Source organism: Oryza sativa, chromosome 6, assembly GCF_034140825.1.
Source record: "Oryza sativa Japonica Group chromosome 6, ASM3414082v1".
NCBI classification, from domain to species: Eukaryota; Viridiplantae; Streptophyta; class Magnoliopsida; order Poales; family Poaceae; genus Oryza; species Oryza sativa.
This window is the reverse complement of record NC_089040.1, coordinates 14,653,023-14,663,520: the sequence shown is the minus strand read 5'-3', so window position 1 is coordinate 14,663,520 and position 10,498 is coordinate 14,653,023. Positions and strand designations below refer to the sequence as shown.

Genomic DNA, 10,498 nt, shown 5'->3' with positions numbered 1-10,498 from the left:
ACCATAAACATGTGAACTAAAAATGTTTTAGTTAACCAAATTACTTATTTTATTCAACTTAAACAGGAGGTAGCATGTTCTGAACCTACAACTCTAGAGTCATGCACATATAAAACACTATACACCTATAACACGTTATAACTTGTAAAATGCATAAAGAATTCATTATAAATCCAAAAATTGTGAAACCAAATGTGTTAGTCTTAGAAAACACATCTCCACACCCCTGTGAAGTCTAATCTAATAAAAATCACTTTACAAAAGTATTTTGTAACACTACCTAAGACTATACTACTATAAACCGATAAAACTTCTAAAATTCATAACTCCCAAATGGAATAAGATAAAATAAAAATTCTTTCACCTAAATTCAGTTTAAGACCAGTACCTAATAACCGTGCATAAATCATGCATTTTAGAGCATTTTGGATTTTCAGCTATTTCGGTGTTTAATTGCATAACGTGTCCTTTATCTAGATAATTGCATAATCGGTGAAGGAGTGGATTAGGTGCTAACATTTCTCTGATCAAGGCAAGTTTTCTCCTCCCATCCTTTGAACACATTGAATCCCATGATTTGAGGAATGAAAATATTTGTTTGCAAAGTTGCATGTGAACTTAGATTATATCGGTATTTGAAATTGGGTCAAGGTAGTTATGACCTATTTGCTACATTCCCTACCTTGAATAATTGATCCTCTTGCTGTTTGAACCCCTAGAAATGGTTAGAGCACACTCTTTGTGCTCAAATGGGTTTATATATGCTCTATCTGCAACTACTTGCTTAACCATGCTTAGAAATATGCAAATGCTCATTCCATCTATAATTAAACTGTGATTTTGACACATGATCCTTTGCTGGAATAAAATAAATATGATGGCTATTTGCAAACTAAAATGTGTAAAATGTGATTTTAGACTTGGGCGGCAAGTGGTGTGCATATGGTGTTAGTTGCATGCCGATAGGGGGAGTGTTTGCCCAAGTCCGTAAGGACCGAACTTGTGTCACCAACTTAAAGTTATTCGTATATCCACATGTATTAGTATGGGATGGCCTAAGCTGATTAATCTATTTAGAACTAGCCTTGCATTCTGGTAGGTCGGTGTGTATGAGTTAGTCGATAATTCTGAGGAATTAGTCGATGATTCAGAGGAACTTCCTATTTGCCCCGACGTGGTAGTTTAGGTGACTAAGTCTGTCCAATACAATGGTATTGTGCCACGTGGGTGGGTTCCCGTTGTGTCCGCCACCACGGCGTTAAGTTTAAGGCGTGGGCCCGCCACTTAACAGTTCTAGACATATTTCCAAGTATGCCTAGGATGGAGGAACACGTATCGTGCTGGTGCAAGGCTAGATTCTAGGTAGTGTAAAGGCTTCGTTGTGACCTCTAGTCCGCACTCATAATGTAGAGTGTGGGGTGCTTGGCCGGCACTGAACCAACTAGAGTGCAGCCTCTGGGCTTCTATCACATCATGTGGGTAAAGGTGTACAAACTCTCAGAGTTCTTTAAACTAATCGATTAGCCGTGCTCACGGTCAAGAGCGCTTTGGTGAAGTGTCATGAGTATAGACTATGTTTTAAAATGTGAACATATGACCTTGGTTTGAAATTGATCAATGTGTTGAGTTGTGTGTGTGTGGTGATATATTATGACTTGTTGTCAAAGGATGACAACAAGAGATTGATTATGATGGAATTATGTATGATGAACTTAATATTGAAACTTAAAATTTGTTTTGTTAATTGAAGCATCAACTCCTTTACAAAAGAATTGCGAAACAAAACTTGCTTTTGATAAACAAAACTTGCTTTATGCTGAAATTGAAATACATATTGTCTTCCTTTGAATATATGCCTTATATGTAGTTTAGTAGGATTGACTTGTGCTTGCCAGTACATTAACTTGTTTAATGTACTGACTCTTGTTGTTGATATAACCTGTTTTTTTTAGGTTTAGACTTAGTCTTTGAGTGATGCGGGTTCCGATTGCTTCTTCTAGGATGAGAACTTAATGGGGTAAACCCCTAGTCGGTGTGCTTGTGATTGGGTAGTCAAGCATCCGCTGTTCTCTAATAAGTCTATTTGGCCGGTCGGCCTATGTAATTATTAAGTTGTTGTAAGTCTTAAGTTTCTTTCATCTTAGTTGTGTTTGCTATGTATAATCATGCTTAAGATGAAAGTGTGAATCTAATGCACATCCTGGGAACTAGATTCACATGAGTATGAGTTAGGAATATTTGAGAGGTTGTAGATCTTTAGCCATTTTTGTCAAGTCTCCTGAATGTGTAACACATCTGGTCACCGCCTTCGAGTGGTTTGACGAGCACATCTCAGGCTGAAGTTGACTAGCAGGCTAAGGGCTCAGCAATGTCTCCAATATTCCTCTCTCGAGGCGTCGGATGTTTCATTATGCTTGTTTGATGATTTGAATTATTCATTTCATCTCTCAAATATAATGGAAGGTCCGAAAAGCCTACGACACAAAGAGAGAAAGGCATGGCTATGAAAAAGAAGGAAAAATAATAATAATAAAGTCTTGCTCATACAAGTATGGAGCATTGATGAAAAAAAAGAAAAAAAGAGAGAATCTTGCTCATACAAAGTATGGGGCATGATGAAAAAAAAGAGGAAAAGAAATAGCCATGGACTCTCTCAAATTTCCAAAGAGAGAATTGGAGGAGGTATACCAAAGGAGTTGTTATCTTCCTTTTTCCACTCACAAAACAACCATACACATATCACACACATGCACATTCTTGATTAGAGAGTATGACTTGCTATCTTCTTGGGTCCGGTCTTTTGGCTTTGCAATATATGTGATGCAGGTATGCCCCGATTGATCCCTACCAAGCTCCACCTATACAGCCTTTTAGAATAGGGACAATTCGGCAAACATGCCTTGGTGAGGATCCACAAATCGAACCACATGAGTGATCTAAGAAAATGTCATTTAAGGAGTAAAGCTACTTTGCGAAAATATATGAAAACCCCAAGAAATTGACAGGAGGAACAAGAAGGACTTGAGTTACGACCATTGTCACGCCCTGAAAATCGCCTAATTTAATAATTCATTCTTTAATGTATTTTTAGAAATTATTTTAAAAGCCTACAAGTTAAACTCTAATAATCTAGGAAAAATTTCAACATAAAATTGAGCTAGATAAAATTTCATTAAATACTTTGCTTGTTTATATATTTTCTAGATTTTTCTGGGAATTATTTGAGTAAGGAAAGTATTTTTAATAAATGAAACATCATTTCACGAATTATTTTAAATGAAAAAGTCTTTAAAACCCTCCCCTAGGCCGTTGGGCAGTTTCCGGCCCAACTCCCCTCTCAGCCGCGTGCGCCTTGCGGCCGAAACCGCCCCAGGCCAAGCTGCCGCCCCACCCCCTCCTCTCAGCCACCGACATGTGGGGCCCATATGTCGGGGCCTTCTTCAACCTTCAGCCGGCCGGCTGCCGAGCCCGAGCCGCCGCCTTCCCTTCAAATCCGCTCCAACCGACCATCTCCAAGTCCGATTGGTTGAGGGGTTTTTATCCCTTTGTTGTCCTCTATCTTTTCCCCCAAGAATCGGAGCTAATTTCTTTGTATTTTATCCGAATCAAATTCGTTTTCGAGTTTATCTCTCCAAACTAACCCTAGGATTTTCCGGCTCAAATCCTCTCGTTTGGAGTCCGATCTCTCTAATCCAAGCCTATATAAAGCATCCCCTAGTCGTCCTCTATGTTTCCCCTCAAGTCCCGAGCTCTTCCGTTGCCCTTAGCGCCGCCGCCACGTTGCCCGAGCGTCGCCGCCGCCGACGCCGTTCCAGCCGCGCCGCGCCGCCGCTGTAGCCGTCGCCGTCGCCTTCCGTCGCCACCATCGGGTTCACGCGGAGGAGGAGCACCTCGGCCACCCCTTTGTAGTCGCCGGAGACCACCGGAGCGTCGCCGTCGACGTCGAGCCGACCCGTGCCGTCGTTGGAGCTTGTCGCCGGCCGCCGTACGTCATCGTCCGTCGTTGTTTCTTGCACTGGTGAGTTCGCGTCGTCGTCCTCTTCGCGTAGGTGTCCTCGGATAGCCCGGCCGAGCCCTCTATCGCCGGTGGTCGCGTCGTCCCGTGCCATGGCCGGCGATGATGTCATCGTGACATCATAAGTCATTTATTTAATTCGTAATAATTTTCTGTATTAGATGAAAATCGATTAAACTTCGGAGATTCATAACTAAATCATCGTAACTCGGATTCGAGTGGTTCAAGTTGCTAAATTCATCTAAAATCAAGATCTACATGTTAAAAATATCCACATGTACTGTTTATTCTTGTTTTTGTACTATTTTGTTGATTTTGTTTATTTGCTTTAGTTTCCGACGTTCCGGAGGAAGGTTCAGAAGTGTTTGAAGAAGCTCAAGGCAAGTCACACAGATCCCAAACAACCCTTTGAGCATGTTGAACCCGTTTAAAGCTAATGTTTTATTTCAACTTATGCATTATTTTCGAATGTCATCGGGTGGTGAGCCTTTCCCAATTAATTAATGGCCGAAGACGACTTTATTTTCCTATGGGTAATAAATTGATTAGCTTGGACCTTATATATTGGTTTGGTTCAGCTAAACGATATATAGGTATAATTGCTTAGCCATGCTTAGAAACATTAGCTCATTAATGGGATTAATCATATTACATTATTACTTATGGTTATATTTAATGGTAGCTCACGATGGTTAATCGTGTTATGATAATTAAAACCTGATTAAAGGTGGGTTGTGAGCACATGGTTTTGATGGTCGTGCTCATGACAATTAAGGACCGGGTCGCGAGCTACTGTTATGAAACATTAACCGTGCCAACCACAAGCCAGCGTGGGCAACGGCTTTACCTTTTGTATAGCATGATTCATTACGGGGTGCTAGACTGTGAAGCGGCGAGAAGTCCGTTGTCACGACCGGAAATAACCCAACGGGCGTTCCTTACGTGCGTGTGTTATTCCTTGTCCCAGGAGGCAAGGTACACCAAAAGTTGATACAATACAGAGTTTAACAAGCGGAGCGTAAATAGTTAATTTATTACATGGGCGGCGAAGGCCCAGCTGTCACGCCCGGAATTTCTATCCAAAATTCCAAACGCTTACATGTGTGTAAACCCTCGTCTAGGAATCAGCCGAGGCACACAATAACAAATTGATAATAGAGTACAATTATTACTCTAATTAATAAGCGAATAAAATGTCATTACAGAGGTAGATAGTTCCTCTCAATCAATAAAGTTCTAAGCAGCGGAAAAATAAAAGAAACAGCGCAGGCGACTCCTCTCCACAGGCAGCTTGACCAGGGCTACACCTAATCATCCACTCCATCAGCATCACTATAGAACTCCTCCTCTGATGAATGATTGCAAGGTGAGTATATGACATACTCAGCAAGCCACGCAGCAAATATGCAAGTGCACAGGATAACAAAGGATGGCATAGTATAGTCTCATTTGCATAAACAGCATTTAATAAATATTTCAGAATTTAATAAAACAGTTAAATAATAATTAAAAAATATTAATCCAACGCTATACAACATACCCTGTTGCATAGGCCCAACCATTCTGAACAACCAATCCCGGTTGCACAGTTCTATCTCCAAACCAGGAATTAACCATTCCAAACCAGGAGCTAAACAAATTATTAACATCATCATTTAATATGGTGAGAAGTGTGAAACTAATCACGAAAGACATTGTTAGACCCGCCCATAACTGCGGGCACGGCTATTCGAATAGTTTAAACACTTATTAGAGGTGTACCACTGTACCCACAAGACACAACCTCAACATCATGTCAACCGTGCATCGCGATACTTGACAAGTACCCGAATAGAGATTGTGACAATACCCTCGATATAATACAATTCAAAGTAGTGCACCGTTCCCGAATCATAATCACCCCCTTATAAACAAGGTATGGACTCCCCAGCAACCCCCGTGGGCTTATCTCCGCCACTTCATAGTCTGGTGCTCTACCATGAACCATACTATACAGAAAGTAAAGTCGTTGCCCATGCTGGCTTGTGGTTGGCACGGTAAATGTTTCACAACTGAAAATCGTGAACCGGTCCTTAATTGTCATGAGCACAACCATCAAAACCATATGCTCACAACCCACCATTATCAGGTTTTAGTTAGCAAATTAATTAATTAACCAACCATGATTAACCATCATGAGCTATCATTAAGCCATCATTAAATAATAGTGAAGCATAAGTTATCCCAAAAGTGTGCTAAGGTTTCTAAGCATGGCTAAGCAATTATATCTAATATCCAGCTGAACCCATATATAAAGCTCAACTAGTCAAGTTATAATAACCCAAGATATCAAGAAATATAGTAATCAAGAACAAAAGGGCTATAACAAACAATAGGTTAATTACACCCATTGACATTCGAAAATAAATGCAATAGTTGAATAGAAATAATAGCTTTAAACAGAATCAAATAAATGCAATAGTTGAATAGAAATAATAGCTTTAAACAGAATCAACATGCTCAAAGGGTTTTTTGGGATCTGTGTGACTTGCCTTGCTGGCCTTGTAACTCTTCAAAGTCTTCTCCTGTAAATTCGGACTCTCCGGGAACGTCGGAATCTAAAGAGAAAAGAGCAAAATCACCAAAACAGCACATAAACAAGCATGAACAGTACATGTGGATATTTTTAACATGTAGATCTCAATTTTAGAAAAATTTAGAGACTCGAACCAACTAAATCCGAGCTAAAATGAATTAGCTATGAATTTTTAAAGATTAAATCGGATTAAATCATTTATATGGATTTTAATTGAATTATGACGCAATAATGAATTATTTTTGAAAAGGAAAAGGGGATTATTGCATCAGCGGCTAGGGTTCACGGTGGACCGGGTGCACGGCGGCGGCTCACGGAAACGGACGGTCGGGATCTGTCACGCCCAGAAATTTAGCCCAAATTTCCAGACTATTTTGTGTATTAAATCCCTGTCCAGAACCAGCCAGGGTACACAAAACGACAAGTAATATACAGTTCCAAACGTAAATAAAGCGTAAAATACTTACAGAAGAGGCACTTAGTCCTCACACCGAAACAAAAGCAGCAGCAGCGGAAAAGGCGATCCTAGCTTCACTCCACAGGCAAAACTCAACTGGGGTCTGAGCCTTGGTCTTCTAACTTCGTCTTCAGCTCAGAAGCACTACACTTCTGAAATGGGGGAATAATAGCAAGGCTGAGTACAACCACCGTACTCAACAAGCCACACCAACGATGCAGACGTGCAAGGGGAACACAAGGACGGTTTGTGGCTATTTGCATAAAGGCGGTTGTAAAACATTTTATTGAGCAAAACAGTAAAACAGTTGAGTAATTAAAGTAATATTGAATCTGCACTGATCAACGCTACACCACGTTGAACAGGCCCAACCAACCCACCTGAACTACAGTGCATTGGGTCGATTTATTAAGGTGGGACTAATCACGGTGAATCTGGTCGACCGCCCATAACCGCGGGCACGGCTATTCGAATAGTTTTACTCTGATCAGAGGTGTACAACTGTACCCACAAGACACAGCCCCACGACACATTTCCGTGCGCCGGCATGCCACCACGACATACTGGAAAGAGGCCGTGACAGGACCCTTCGCATAACCCCCTCTAACCAAGAACACCACACCTCAGGTTTCACCCCCACTCCTCGCAAGGCAGCGGGTAGTCCCCTCTCGTGCCTAGGTGAATCCGGAAGCCGCATAGGCCGTCGCAGGGCCCATCCAAACTCCATCACGCCCACCCTTGCCTGGATGCGTCGGCTAGAGGAAAGCTACACTACAAGCCCAGCCGTTGCCCACGCTGGCTTGTGGTAAGTACGATAAGTTCTTCCAGGGCATCCCGCGAACCGGTCCTTAATTGCCATGGGTGCAACTAGCAAAACCATGCACCCACAGCCCACCATTCAGTCGCATTTTAGTTGGATAATTACGACCATGACACATGGTCGGATGTCTCGAGCACGTAGCTCGTCATGTCATGATACTAGGAGGTCTAATACTGCAATTATCCCATCAACTGAGCTAGTGGTAATTAAGCATGGCTAAGCATACAGTTCTAGCTAGGTCACATAAGTAACATGAGCTAGTCGATTTATTACCCAATGCTGACAAAGCACAGATAGCAAGTAAACATGGCACAAGAAAGCAAATAGGTAATACCCGGATCCCATGTAATTAGCAAGACATGCATGTTTATTTGCAAACGGTAAAACATTTATAAATTGGGATCAACATGCTCAAGGGGAATGTGTGACTTGCCTTGCTTCTTCAAACAATCTTCCGAACTCTTTTCCTCGCGACCGCGGACTTCCGAAACGACGGATTCTACACGCTGGCACGCAAAACGAGGAAAAACTCTAATAAAAACCAAGGAAACAGTACATAAAAACTAAACAAACATGTAGAGCTCAATTTTAGATGAATTTTGCAAGTTGAATGGCTCAATTCGGAGTTCGAATGAATTAGATATGAATTTTAGAAGTTTTGAGCCATTTTAATGGATTTCTACAATTATTACCGATTTATTGCGCAATTATTATTTAATTTTTCAAAGGAAAAAGGCTATGCTGACGTCAGCAAGGGGTGAGGCGCGGACCGCGTCACAAAGGGGCGGGCCCCACACGTCAGCGGCAAAGCCCACCGTGGACCGAGTCCACGGCGGCAGCCGGCCACGTGGGCGCGCACCCGACGCTCCGGATCAGCCAGGGCCGATCGGACGGCCGGGGGCGGCCGAGCGGCACGACCAGGCAGGCACGCCCACAGGCGGCGGCGACCGCCGAGCCTAGACCACCGGCGACGACGCCGGCGGCGGGCGGCGACGTCGCGAGAGGCGGCGAGAGAGTGGAGAGGGAGGCGGTTCTCACCGAGCGAATGGGGCGGCGAGACGAAGACGAGGAGGTGGCCAGCGGCACGGATTAGGCGGCGGCGGGCTCACCGGGGATCGAAAGGAATGGAGCACCGGTGGGTTTCCGGTGGTTTGGAGCGGCGACCGATCTGTGGCTTGAAGCGGCCGAGCCGGTGAAGGAAACGGCACGGCTTGGCGGTGGCCAGGGCGACGGCAGAGGTGCGACTGGAGGCACAAAAGTGGCTGTGGCTCGGGTTCACCGTGGAGCGGGCGGCTCGGGGGTGGAATGGAGGAGCGGCGTGCTGGTCGGGCTTGCCGGCGGAGCAGCGAAGCTAGTGGTGGTGGCGGCGCGGCTTGAGGTGGACGGGAACGGCGGCAAGAGGCTGCCGAAGGCGGCGAAACGGCGGCGGTGCTCGGGGAAACGGAGTTGCGGACGGTGTGCGACAATGCGTCGCGAGGCCGGTGGCGCAAGCGGCGTGGCGCGGGGACGGCTACGGCGGCGGAGGTGGCCGGCCGGAGATGGCAACCGGCGGCGGCGGAGGGAGGTTGGTGGTGGCGGAGTGGTTTCGGGCATGGGGAAGCTTGGGAAAGAGGGGGAAACGAAGGAGGGGAGCCCGGGGATCGTTTTTATAGCCTCGAGAGTCGACGGGGAGGCCGGTTGGCGACGGATTTGAAGGGGGAAAGGGGCGCCGGCGACGTGGGTGAGTGGGGGCAGTTTGGCGCCGGTTTTGGAGGGGAGAAGTGGGGGAAATGGTGGAGGAAGGGGATGACGTGGGGTGGACCGCGCCCACACGCGCGCGGGAATCGGAAGACGCGCGGGGAAGGGCGGCGACGTGGGCGGCTCAGGCGGCCATGGCAGTTGCCGGCCCGGGCTGGAGGTTGGGGATGACAGGTGGGGCCCACGGGTCCCACCTGTCGGCCTGAGTGAGAGGGGAGGCCGGGAGGGAGGAAAAGCAGACTTGCGCCAAAAGGGGAGGCAAGCCAGGCCGCGGGAGGGGAAGGAGAGAGGATTTTGGGCCGAGCCCGAAAGGGAGGAAGGGGAAGTTTATTTTGTTTTCTTTTTATTTAAATTAGTTTAATGAACTTTGTGACTTTAAAATTATTTCTTGAACTCCGAAAATTAACGGAAAAATCCGGAGAGTATTTTAGGGCACAAAGAATATTGCAAAATATTCCCGGCCAATGATTTTTAAGGGAAAATTTTAATTCTCCCAATATTTCACTTGATTAAATTGATTTAACTTTTATTTAATTTCTAGAAAATACATTATTTAATGATTTTTAAACCCGAACGAAAATCGGGGCGTTACAGGATCTATCTATCCAAAACGAACGGCCGAGATCTATCGGTCCACGACCGGTCTATGGCGGACGGCAACGATGACGTCGACGATGATGTCATCACCGGCGACGGCTCGGGCGCGCAAGCTCGCCGGCGAACGATGGCGCGGCGGCGCGAACGGAGGACACCAACACGTTGCGGGCGACATGGCGAATTCACCGGTGACCAAAACAGCGGCGGAAGATCAACGGACGGTGACGGCGACGGCGACGAGGTCGAAGCGGCGGAGACCTTCGGCTTGACGATGACGGCGGTGCTCCGGCGACCTAC

The 10,498-nt window shown here is 45.2% G+C and overlaps 1 long non-coding RNA gene across 1 annotated transcript; it reads right to left on the bottom strand.

Moving 5' to 3' along the window:
* Nucleotides 1-5,028: 5,028 nt before the first annotated feature.
* On the bottom strand, nucleotides 5,029-9,924 carry LOC136356797 (uncharacterized). The gene is made up of 4 exons (XR_010741791.1): nucleotides 8,906-9,924; nucleotides 8,301-8,373; nucleotides 6,547-6,612; nucleotides 5,029-5,363 (listed from the first exon to the last, which is right to left on the bottom strand). It is a non-coding gene; the product is annotated as an uncharacterized lncRNA (long non-coding RNA).
* Between the last annotated feature and the right edge of the window lie 574 nt (nucleotides 9,925-10,498).